The sequence below is a fragment of the Pygoscelis adeliae genome, unplaced genomic scaffold, assembly GCF_000699105.1.
Source record: "Pygoscelis adeliae isolate BGI_AS28 unplaced genomic scaffold, ASM69910v1 Scaffold72, whole genome shotgun sequence".
Taxonomy (NCBI): Eukaryota; Metazoa; Chordata; class Aves; order Sphenisciformes; family Spheniscidae; genus Pygoscelis; species Pygoscelis adeliae.
The window spans coordinates 2,899,872-2,912,757 of NW_008824286.1; positions in this window are offsets into that span (position 1 = coordinate 2,899,872).

The following is a 12,886-nucleotide window of genomic DNA, read 5'->3' on the forward strand; positions in this document are numbered from 1 at the left end:
TTCTGATTAATAAACTGAGGGAAAAGAGCTATTCATGCTCAAAAATCGTTTAAGGAAAGCAGGAAAGGCCAACCCTGGGTGGGCTGCCTTTCTACAGCCCTCACCGACAGCCCCTCTCCAGGCTGCTGGGTGGCACAGCGCAGTGGGAGTTGCATGAAGGTGCGATTATTTGGGAGCAGGACGAGCATCGCTCCTGGTTCACTGCCCAGTCAGGCTCCCAAACCCTAAAGGATTTGATTCTCATGGGCTTCGGTGGGCTGTGAACTGCCTCAAACACACTGTGCTGCAAATCACGTCCATGTGAAAAAGGGGACTTGCAATTCCTGCGTGCTCAGCTTCATCCTCCTCTGTAATACTCACGAGAAGCGTGGGTGTCTGAATGCAGGCGTGTAACCCTCTGACTCCTGCTCAGCCTCCTTGCTTATGCCACGATATTTCCCCACACCCCTAAAACCCGCTGCTGGGCATCGTCAGCAGAGCTGCCAGCTGCAGAGACCAGAAGGCCGGGGGGGCACCTTCTGCCTAACCAGCCGAGAAGCTTCCCCGGCCACGTCTGCCCAAGGACCAGCCTGCCCAGAGCAGACCTAATGCAGGTCAGCCCAGACACTCGCCCTTGGAGAAGCGGCCACCCCTCCCGGACATGAACATGTGTACCTAGAGATGCGATCGCAGGAGTCAGAAGCGGTCCACCTTGCCCCCAGCCGTTGCTAAAAGCATCTCCTGGGTTTATTGCCCAGGCCGTTTCCATCCCCGCAGCATCAGAGGTGCACAAGCTCATCTTCCGCTCTTGAGCACGAGTGGCTGCACAGCAGCTAGCTTCATCCCAGCTCTGCCTCCCCGTCTCCCCTCCGGCACCGTGCAGGGGAACTCTGACAGGATAATAAAGAGTAGCACAATATACTATAAAAAGGCAATTAGATAAACTGCTGGACTGGGACCAGCTCCCATGACCTAGTTAATAGCTCTGGGAATTTCAGGAGGGTAGGGAAGGAATCGGCATCGGTGTCATATGCGGTGCAGGGCGAGGTGGCTTTGGAGCGGAGGAAGCGCTGCGGTCTGCAGCACGCACCCTGAAAATGCCCCAAGAAAGCAGCCCCATTATAGTGTAGCAAACATCCCTGCCTTAGGTTACACCTTCTCCTTTCTTGCCCATGTTTAGAGCTTGCCGTCAGCATTTAGGGTATAAAGTGAAAACGCTGGGTATAGAACCAGTTCTCGCACAAGCTGCTGTTCGGTTTGTGCTCTGGATCTTGAGGCTGAATTCATGCACAGTGTGGTGTTCAAGACAAAGACAGCTGTAGCCAGCGTGACAGATACTCTGCAGTAAGATAACCATTGCAGAGTGAATCCAAAAGCAAAGTCTCCAGGAGAAAGCCCGCAATGGATGTCCCCTCTTTATGGATTTTTTTTTTTTCCTGAACACAAAATGGCTGCCTAAATTATAGAGACATAAAACAAAGGCAGAGCATATAAAGGGCTAGGAATATCATAATTTTAGATTAACATGGGTTGCAATAAGAAAATTCACCTGAAGAATACATGAAAACTAAACAAAGGCTTCTTGATTTAACCTCACTGTTCCTAAAATAGATGACTTCTGATCTGTAACGTGGGAGACAGTTTGTACATGAATTTCTATGATTTTCATTTCCCAGAAGGGAAGAGTCCTGATAAACCATTATCATCTAGAAACTAAAAATGCATTTGCTATTTGACCATGACATGTTCTCAAAGATACTTCCAATAACTTGGAATTAAATTTAACTCATAGTTTGTCTTTACTGTTGACATAAAAATTAAGTGATAGCCACTGGTTACTTGCCATCCCAAATTCCAGCTCACTACGCAAGTGGTATTGTTCCCACGAACTTAACAGCATTTTCATTGACTTAATATATAAAGCTTCATCACTGTCAAATTAAATATTCATATATGTACGTGCTCTTGTATTTCATAGGAAATGATTATGGACTAGGAAAGGAAAGTGCGTACTTCATACATGCCAAGCTTTTTAAGGTCAACTTGCAAATAAAAAGCCCTTCTCTCCTGCTACAGTTGTAGAGTCTAAGTGCTGTTTTTCAAAATTAGATTATCGTGCTCCCCAGTCCTAGACTGGCTGTTTCCCTCCAGCATAAAGTTATTTTGTGTTGGTTTTTTTTTTCTTTTTCTTTGTGATTTTAAACTAAATTGGGGTCAACTCGCAATGAAAGCACAAGCTGCAGAGAACTGAGCATTACCTATCGCTATAAGCTAACCGGCGGTGACCGCACAGGCAGCATCCGTGCCTGTCTCAGCCAGCCCAGCCCGGCGTATTCCCGGGCAGAGCCTGCCTGGGAGGACGCGTGTTTGGCCGCTCGGCTCGGTCAAGGGGCAAATGCTTACGATGTCCCTTGCTTGCTCTGCTGACCCCGGCCCTGCTCCCTGCGGAGCGCTCAGCTCCTCGCGCAGTGGCCTCCGGACCCAGCAACTGCTGCCTGGATCTGACCTGCTTCCTCCTGGCCCCATACCTGGTCGTACCCTGGCTGGTAAATGATGCTTCAAGGCACGGAATAAAAGCTGCTGTAATGAATGGTGAATGGTCTGTACAGGAGATTTCTCCCTAAGAAGCCCGTGATCAGATCACGCCCCAGTACTGGAGAATTTTTTATATCATCTCTATTTTTTTTCTTATGCTTTTTCTCTTTTTTTTTTTAATTATTTTTTCTTAATTTTTTTAATGGGAGCAGGCTGTGAGGAAGGGCCTCTCAGAGCAAAGGGACGGTGCCAGCAGCCAGCTCGCCTTTGGGGTGTTTCTTGTCAGGAGGGCTCAATCTCAGCCAGCTCCATCCCCCATCCGTCCATTTTCCTTCTCCATTTTGTGTCTATTTCTGACAAAGGCAGGTCGATGACACAGGCAGTTGCTCACATCTCTTGCAAACATCTCCCAGCCCCATCCAAAAGCCAAGACCAGCACATTGGGAAAACCTGACCCCACTTTGTGATATTCCTGGCAATTCAGCCAAGGCTAACAAGGGGAGGCAGCAGGCACAGGCTTGTGTATCTTCCTTTAACAGGACCTCACTCAATATTTTGACACAAACAGGGTACACCTAAGCCAGGGTCTGGTGCTATCGGCAAAATTGCAGTCGGGTCTCTGAACCCAGCCCCTGCATCTCTCTGCGGAGCCTCTTGCACGGAGGCTGCTGTTTGCAGAGGCAGGATTTGGATGTGCAGCCTCTGTGTGCTGATTACATCAATTAGTTTGGGGTTTTTTTTTGCCAGAGGCCAAAAACAAAAGCCACATAAAGTATACAGTCAAAATCTGAGCCGAGAAAAATGCCGCGTGAGGCTATTACCGTGTCGTAAGGAAAACCAAAGGGCAAAGTGAGGTACCTCACTGCTCGATCCAAAGGGAAAGACAGCTCAGCCCACAGCAACACTTCCAGTGCCGCTGCATGTGCTGCTGGAGAGGATGAGACAGAAAACCTCACCTCGTGCTGGTGTTTGCGAGTCCTCTGCGTGCCCACTGCTAGCTACTGAGATACTGGTGCTCGTGGGCGAGGACTGGACGCTGCGCTGGACTCTGCTTCCTTTGCTCTGCAGTGCAGGCAGAGTCCTGCTCTTAAAAAAAAGAAGAAAAGCCAAAAAAACCCACCCTTCTTTTTTGCAGAAAGGCTCCACACACGTTGTTCTCTTTCATCCCACACGTACCGGTGTGAGCACTGCAATGCACAGCACTGGGAAAACACGCTACAGCCCAAGGAGGGTGAGAGCGCCGGGCTTTCTGCAGCCAAAAGGGGACTCAGAATCGGGCAGAACCAGCCTTCCTGGGACTAGCGGTGTAACTGAGGGTAAATGCAAGGAAATACAGTTTACTCATGTCTAACGCAAGCAACAGAGAACCTGCTTACTTCTTACATGGCTCAAAGAGATCAGCTAATCACAGTGTCTTAATTCACTGTTGCATCCTGCCTCTGCCAAGTGTCTAATCCTTGGTACAGCGGAGCAGCGGATCATCTCACGCTGCAGACAGCTCCTCCGTGCTGACTCTGGATCCAGTCACAGGGACAGCACATATTCATTACGGTCTAAATGTAGCATTTCTATATACTTTATCAAATACCCTGACCTGGAAAGCTTTCCTCTCAGCCCTTCAGATTAGGAAAACTGGGACAGGGTAATATTTATTGTCCTTACGGGCAGGCGAGCAGCAAGATGCGCTGCAGGAGCATTCCCTGTCCAGAGGCACCAAAGGAGTCCAGCCAGCACCAGGGGTTCTCAGCATCAACCCCACATGCAGAAGACCAGAACGCTGCAGAGAGGCTTTTCTTCTTTCATCTAGTGTAATGTACAGAAAGAAAACAGATATTGGGACGTGACTGAAATTATCCCTTGCCAGAAGACAGTAAGAAGGGAACAGACCATGGGCTGGAAATCACAGCTGTAGCAGAGGATGTATTTTTCCTCACACAGCAGCATATACTTAGCTGTGCACCTTGCATTGACCCACAGCAAATATTTCAGCAAAATAGAAATTTCACCTGTTACCACTGCCGAAAACCCCACGGGAGGTTCGTTGTCAGGCTCCCCGGCGAGCTGCTCCGCATCGGGGAGAGGCCGAAATGGGCCCAGGGACGTGCAAGGTGCAGCCAGCCCAGTGCAGCCAGGGTGGTCCTTGCCCAGGGGTCTGCTCGGCTGCTGCCAGGAGCCTGAGGGTATCTGGTTAATGCGCGTTACAGGGACAACTTTTGTGCCCTTCCATGAATTTAGCTTAAGCCTTTGAATTAAGAGGGGAAGACAAGCGGGATTAAAAAAATACTTACAAATAATAGTGCTTGGCACCCTCCCCCCATTCAAAAATATCACATATGTGTGTATATATATAAAAATACGCATACACATGTCTATGTGTATTCATCATGACATGTACCTCCTTGCACCTGCAAAACCAGGCAAAAACGCTCCTATTACTGTCGAGAAAGCTGAGAAACCAAGAACTCACACCCGGGGGATGCTGAATCCCAGCTCCCTGGCCCCCGTCCCGCTCTCGCTCTGCCCAGGGCTGTTTTTACGGCCACCGCTCCAGCGGTGCCCGGGCTTTTCACAGGGATGGCTGCACCGTGCTCCCGGCGCTACTGCATGGGTGGGAAGCACTATTATTCTGCTTTTCAGGCACGATAAATGGAGGCATGAAGAGACAGGTACAACGGGTACATAAGCATCTAACTCCCACATCACCCCCTACAGAAAACTGTTAAGCACTTCATTACGTATATACGTTTTGGCCTAAATTACTAGTACAAACAGAATTTTTTTTTCTCCCGACACCAGACATCACACTAATAATGTCTGAATCCCGAGCCTGTGCCTTTGTCACAGGAGCATCCACTTTACGCTTTAGCCATTGGCTCCGATTCCTTTTTAAATGCCCTGCTCTTCCAGCCCAAAACCCCTTCTTTTTTTAAAAAAAATGTTATTTGGTTTGGGTTTTTTTGCATTTTCTTTTTATTGCATTGACCCTATTGTAGCCTTAAAAACCCATCCCAGCAAACAACCCACCGAAGCAGTGATCGCACAGTACCCTGGAGTACTTTCTGTGCACTAAAGCAGCATTTCTGCTCGCTCTCTCCATCCTTGCTAGCAAGCAGAGGGCGGCAGCACAAGGCGGCTGCCCAAGGCTCAGAGGTGCTCGTGGTGCCACCCCTCCGCTGAGCACGCCAGCAGCCCAACCCAGCGCGGTCCGTCCGTTCAGGACACACCGCAGGTTTTGGAGGGGGCTTTACCCTCCCGTGCTGCTGCTCTTCCATCTTACCCGACACTGCAGGCTCAAATGCTGGGGAATCTTGTGCTGATTTGCTGTTCCCCCGCGCCGCTTTCTTCCTGGGGTAGCTCCTAATAGAAAAAAAGGGGGACACGCCGCTTCGTGAAGCGTGTCGTTGTGTCCCATGGAAGAGTCCATGAATGCACCAGCCGGGCTCACTGTGTGGCTCAGGAGCTTTCCAAAACCAGTCAGGACCACGACCTTGTACATGTCCACACGGCTGGCAAACCGATTCAGGACTGGCTATGGCCACCTGGCTTCTTAACACCGAGAACTGCTCTGCGCAGCAGGCTCTTAGCCTCTCAATGACCGCAGAGCTTGAAGGCTAAACGGGGCCCAGATTCACTCTCAGAGCCTTTTTTAGAGAACCACAGGTCCATCACCCTGGATTTATTCAAATGCTGCTAATGCTCAGGTGACCAGGCTTGCGTGGTTTCCTCGGCATGGTCCCTGGAGCAGGAAAAAATTTCCCAGCCCCTTTGAGTCTCCAGTTCTGCTGGAAACCCAGAAGGGAAGGAGGGGTAGGAATTTATTGACTGCTCCATCTCTCCAGCGTCTTAAAAGACGTCTTCATCATAAAAGAGAATGAAGGGCAGAGATCCCAATGTACTAAAGACCCAAAGCCGTAAGTCCAAAAACCAGAGCTTTGACTTACCGGCGTGTGCCGCTGTGGTCTAACCATGTCAACCCACCCGAGAACCAGGCCTCGCGGATTTGGGTGTTGTGCTGAGCTAACACTGAAACCCTGACGTGTAAACACCTAAATTAAAGCTGCATTTGATTTGATCCAAACTGTTATTGTCCTGGCAATGAATGTCCACCAAGGCTGCAGGTAGCACTCCTGCTCTGCACGGGGATCTAAGGGTCTTCAGCAAATACGGTAACCAATCTTTTAGCCACCTTTATAACTTTTCATCCATTTGTACCTCAGTTTAGACCTCTGTAAATGCATACCCGAATATTCATTTCACAGGGGACTCTTAAGCATGGTCAAAGCCTTTAAACTTTGAAGAGAAGATAGCAGCCCGAAAACTCAAAGTATTACTATTAAACAGACAGTTCTCATAGTAAACCTTTCGGCATCATAACACTATCTTCTTTTAATAGAAAAGTACTTCTTAAGCAATTTAGTTAATTTGATTTATGACAAAAGAAATTTGGAGAGTGTAAAACCTCAGGAAAAGAACAGCAGGGAAGGGAGCTCTGTGATTACCTCCCCCTGCACACATGTAAACTGTGGCTGAGATAAATTAATAATGAGACTTAAAGTTACTACTTCTTCACGGAGCATGTCAGAAAACAGAGTGAAAGATGACTGCAAGCCTGGGAAAGAAGAGGGCTGTGTGGTCTGAGTGCACGACTGAGATTCAGGAACTTTCTTCCAATACTAAACCACCTAAGCTTAGGATTAACTTATCAACTAAACATGTTTTGGTGATTGCATGGGGTAGAAAAGATCCTCAGGACTTGTTCCTCAAGACTTGTGGGTGTCGTTAGACTTAGAGCTGAGCACAGCACCCGCTCGAGGAGCTGACATCCTTCTTGCCATGTCAGAGGTCTGTGGCAGGTAAAGCTGGAGGCTTTGTTTTGCCAAAAACTCCTTTACGTGGTATGAACCCCCGATGGGGAAGGGGCCACCTGGGTCCCCAGACTCTACCGGCTTCTGCAGGAAAGCAGAGATTAAACTTTCTTGTTCCCATTTCAGTCACTGAAGCTTTGTCGCTCTGGATAAATCATTTGAGCCCGGTTCAGTTCACCTCCCAGCTGGTAATGGGACAGAGGTGCCCAGAGGTAAAGTTAAACTAGAGGGCCTCACTTTCCATGGTCTGTCTAGGTTTAACTCTTTCTATAAACCAGGATGCCTCTCTGGTCATCCGATGCCAAATTTCCCTCTGATATTCCCTCTAACACCTCGCTGGCTGCCATCCCAACAGAGCCCTCCGCAGGGATCCCCTCCTCACCCAATGGTTGAACCGCGAGCTGTGCTGGAGGCTCGTGCACTTCCCAGTTCATCCTCCCCCTTCCACTGTCACTTCTTTTCTGCCCCAGGAGGTATCATTTGTGATGTCCCCGCTCCTAACCTGTGTGAGGTGACCCTGAGTGATACTGCTAAACTAGAGGGGCCAAAGGTAACATTGACTTGCTCTCATTAACAGGTAATTACTGAGGGGTCTGAAGCTGCCAGATCTGATAAATAGACATTAAAATATTCCTTATCTTCTTTCATTTTTCCAGTTTCACTCAGAACAGGGCTCTGCTCACTGAGTCCCAGTCTGGGGGGGCTGAAGGTGACCTTATTAGACCCTGTATCACAGACAAGATGCTAGAAGTAGCACCTCCTCTTGCTCTGAGTCAAACCTAACATCTGTTCAGATCATCACCCATGGTTTCTCAGTTATGTTTGTACCCATCAGTGAAATCTTTCTGAGGAAATTCAGTCTTTAAAACGATTTTCCCATTAACCTTCACCATAGAAAGCCACCTGAAAGAGCAGTAAAACAGTCACTTTCGAAACCAGCCCTCAGAGCAACTGAACAGCTGCTATGTGGCATCTCTCCGGGGCAGCGTGAGAGGCTATGGCAGCCAAAAAGTGACCATTACTGAAAGAAACTTCTTGAAAGCAAAGTTCCAAAGCAGGGAGGAGTTCAGAGCAGATAACCCCACGTCCCCAGGAGCTCAGGTGGTGCCCCGCAAGGAGACAAGGGTGTCCTCAGAACCGTCGCTAGGGCAGAAAGCAGGGAAATAAGCCAATAATTGTGTAATCAGTGGCAACTTACTTTTTTTAATGAACCTGTAGGACGAGGATTTCCCCCTGGCGCCCTCCCTCTCCTCTCTTCCCAGAGCTCATCTTTCACTTTGTCATGCAATTCCCAGCTGGCCAGCCGCAGCCTGCCTCGCTCCCTTTTCCATTACACACTCGGCTGAGCTGAGGACGAAAGGGCCCCTGGATTCCAGCGAGAAGGTAATTAATTGACTTTCTGCTCTCGTTGCTATGCGGCAAAGGTGGAAGCCGCAGCAGCTACGGTTCATTTTTAATCCTGGAAGATTAGTCACAAATGGCATCATTACGGAGATGATCAGCTGCCCACAATAAAGACACTGGCTCAACTAAGGGGTGCTCTCAGGACAAGAAGGGCTGTGCTGAAGAGACCAGGAGCCGTGAGTAATGCTCACTCTCTTGGGTAGTATTTCTCCTTTTCATCTTAAACCTGTCCTAACCTCCAGGTTGGGCAGAGATCAGAGCCACCACTGCTTTGGTGGCTGGTGTCACCCCCCAGCTGCACACTCCAGGTAGGAGCAAAAAAATCACTTTTTAGAGCTCTAGGTAAAATAAGTGGCTGATCCTGCACCGTGCCCAGCTCAGGTGAGCGCCTTTCCCCGGTGTGACAGCAGTGCCGTGCCCTTGGAGGCACAGACGTTGCCAAGATCAGCTGCTTAGTGCGATGGAACGGCGAATTCTACCAACATTCGTTAGAAGATAATTTTTCAGCTCAAAATACTAAAAACTACTCTGTAGCCGAGACAGCAGGACGACTCACACGCAGAAAATTACACAAATGCTGAAAATATGTTTGAGTTCCAACTCTAGACTCGCACTGGAAATGAATTCCTCTCTCTTCGGCAGCATTGAGAAACTGCAAAGATAAATCCATTTTGCTACTGGAAGAAAAACTATTAACCCAGGGGGATGCTTCTATTCTAAGCTTTATAAAGGTTATAGTAAATCTGAGTTAGAGCAATTGTTTTGTTAATTGTGCAAAAGAGCTTCTTATTCTTCAAGAGTTATGTATTTGCCTGCTGATTTTCAACTAAGCTGCTCTTCCCTATCTGCTAAGTCGCTGTTTAAGCACTTCCTCAGTAATTGTGTTCCAGATTTAAAGCAATTTGATAAAGAGGAGCTACCCCTGGGGGCAGGGGACGCGGGGGCACTCCGGTATCGCACGGCTGCCCAAAACTGCTCCTGACGGTGCCTCAAACCTGCGCCGGTACCTCCCCTCCTGCAGCCAGCACCGGGCGGGGAAAGGGTGGGCTCCTTTGGACAGACCTTACTCTTAAAATCCAAGGGGGTTATTTGGACACATTCATCAGGTAAGGGCTTCTCACTGCACTGGAATTTGGGGAATTCATCATGGCTCCCCTGAGTAATCAGGTGCTTCTCTGCAGCCCTCTCTCCCTTTCAGTGATTTCTCACTTCCCCGCAGTGTGATGCCTCCAGCCCCACAGGGCCTGGCGCGCTATTTGCCTGAGAAGGTCAGCAGCAGAACAAATATTTGCCCTTCCTGTGATCTCATTCAGGGCTTTATAAGAATTAAAGTTTTATTTTATGATCAAAATCTGTATCTCTCTTTTTTTTTCTGGTTCCTTGTTACTCTGGGACCATTTCCTTTGATTTTCAGTTAGTACCAATGCCGTTTTGCCAGTGCACACACACACACGTATCTATAAAACCTTGCCAGGCTCTAAATCTACGTCGTAGTGATAGCACAGAAAAACATTGTTTTAACCTAATATTTCTGGATGTCAGCATCAGCCTAAGATTTGAGCCCTATACACAGCTTTTATGGCCTGAAATAGAAGCAAAGCTGCTTAAGCAGCAGCATTTACATAGACGCCCCATGGTGCGTGAGTGCAACCAAGACAACAGCAACGTTACAAGCAAGGAGCGAGGGGTGCCAGGTCAGACCGAAGTTGTCACGCTATGGATGGAGGACTACAGCAAGCAGGTTACTACAGCAGAGTAAGTTACCACGCATCACCCAGATCTCAGCAGTCAGCTGTGTAGATGTCCCTCGCCTCTTCCTGCTGCGCAACGAAGCTTGTTGGCTTCCAACATCACTGCCTGGAGACCCGGTGGTTCAAAAGCACGTGCAGGTGCCTTCAAGCCACTCCGTACAGCTCTTTGCAGGGTGGTCCCGACATGGGCCCAGACCCCACACTCACAACAGTAACCACAGAAGGGCTTTTTCTACTTGCGTGCCTTGTCCTCAACACCAGGCTCAGCCTCTTCCACTCACTGGTGTCCTGAGACAGACTCACCTGCGGATGAGGGCTAATTTCTGGTCAACCTCCACAGCACTGCATGAGGAGTGCACAGGGCCTCACTGTGAAACGCACTGGGGAAGGATGGAGAGAGGCTTCACTAGCCACGAGGTGAAATCTGTCACTGGAAACAAGGCAGAGATCCTCTTCTTGCTTCTGTTCAGGGCCATCACCAAATTTACAACGCCTGTAAAAGCGCAAGGCTCACTCCCCTGCCAGCGTGCCCAGGAGAGCCGTCTCATTTCGCTGAGGTGGCAACTGCTCTCCCACATGGACCTGAGTGCAGACACCACGCGCAGGGAGCTGTGGAGGGGTCTCAGCTGCAACAACACCAGGAGTAAAAGCACATTGTTAAAGGTGTCAGTTTACAGCATACAGATGGGTCAAGGTAGAGATTCATTTTCACCTTTCTGAAATCGTTGCAAAGCCTAAAAGTAATCTCTTTCACTATTCTTTGAGCATTGTGAACGCTCTTCTTCATCCCTATGTGGTGTTTACTCTGAAACTTAATGAAGGTGACCTGTATGTCCATATTACTTGCAAACAGCTGTTTTCCTGTGATCCTCACAAACCATGTGGCTGTATAATCAGTGGTACAGCAGCATGAAAGTGCGCAGACAGTAGCAGCATCCCAGGAAGCTACTTTCAGATGTTCCCAACCTCCCTTTCCATCACCGTGTCCAAAGGATTTCTGCTTGCGTCATCAATAGCACTAATATACTTACCTGCATAATAGCTGTGCTTCCCCCTTCTCCTCCCCAGCTATCAGAAACTGGAACACAGCTCTGAGGTGCTCTCTAGGGTGATACTGAAGAAGACTCAAAGCTAAAATGTGTTCTACTGTTTGAACATTTAACACCTCACACAGATTTCACCAGCTTTGAATTTACAACCCACTGTACGTTTCCTGCACTTGAACAGGCATGCCGAGAGTTGTGGTTTGCATCCAGCTGCACAGCCCACAATGGAGCACTTCCCTATGCCCACCATGAGACTGGGGAGCTGCGGTACTGTGCCTCTAACGTGTGATTTGTATCAGAAAAGAAATAACGCCTGAGGTTGTAGAGAGGTGTTTCTGGGCACACATGCTTCGGCGGAGTACTGCGTTAGGAAAGAAGCAAGTTTATTGCCTGAGCCATAATAAAATTGTCTTTTAAGATGTGGAGGTGGCAAAATGTACGGGTATGTCCTGTACGTGGACGTAACTGTTCTATATATGAATACAGTGGCTACAGTAGGTCATCTTTTTTCCCATGGAGTTACAGTAGGGTGTGATCTGGTTCATTCGTCTCGTGCCCTTAGATTCTCTCTAGGGCACTTCTCTGTAGGTTACTGGGCAGATACTGGAGGTACAGCCACTCATCAACATCCATCCATACTTATTCCAGTTGCCCCTTTGCTCAGGGAATTACGTTGCTCTTTGGGGGCCAATAATAGAGGAGCAGCCAGCTCGACTCACGCCTTTCAAAATGGTAGAGCTGAGTAGATTCAGAGCAATGAACCCAGAACATTTTGTTGTGCTGCTGATATGCTGCACGGGTATTGTTGTGACGGACCGCCAAATGCTCAGCGTACACAGACCAAGGGGCTGCGATGATGTAGATAGGAGGCCCGAAGCAGCAGGAGGCAATGGGGAATTATTCCTTGCCTTATCTCCTTCGTTCAGCGTACGTCATCATTTCTGCCATTCCCTGATCTGGCAGGTCCCAGAAGGACGCATCTGCCAGTGCTGCTCTCCTGATAAGGGAAGCTCCATCACGTACATTTGTAGTTTCTTTCCTTACATACTTTGCATAGCCACAACTGCTATTCTGCGTTTCTTAGATCTAAGGAGATTTGGAAGAAAGCACGTGCAAATAATTCTAATTAAAATGCATATATTGGCTGCTGTGTCACGGTGTTCACAGTGGAGACCAAACCCTGAGGCCTGATATTTGCATGTCACAGTGTAACATGCGAATTTATGCCAAATGCCAGGATATTTGGTGGGAAGCAATATGATAGTTACCCCAGAAAAAAATTTGTCTGCACAAAAAGGTGCAGTGC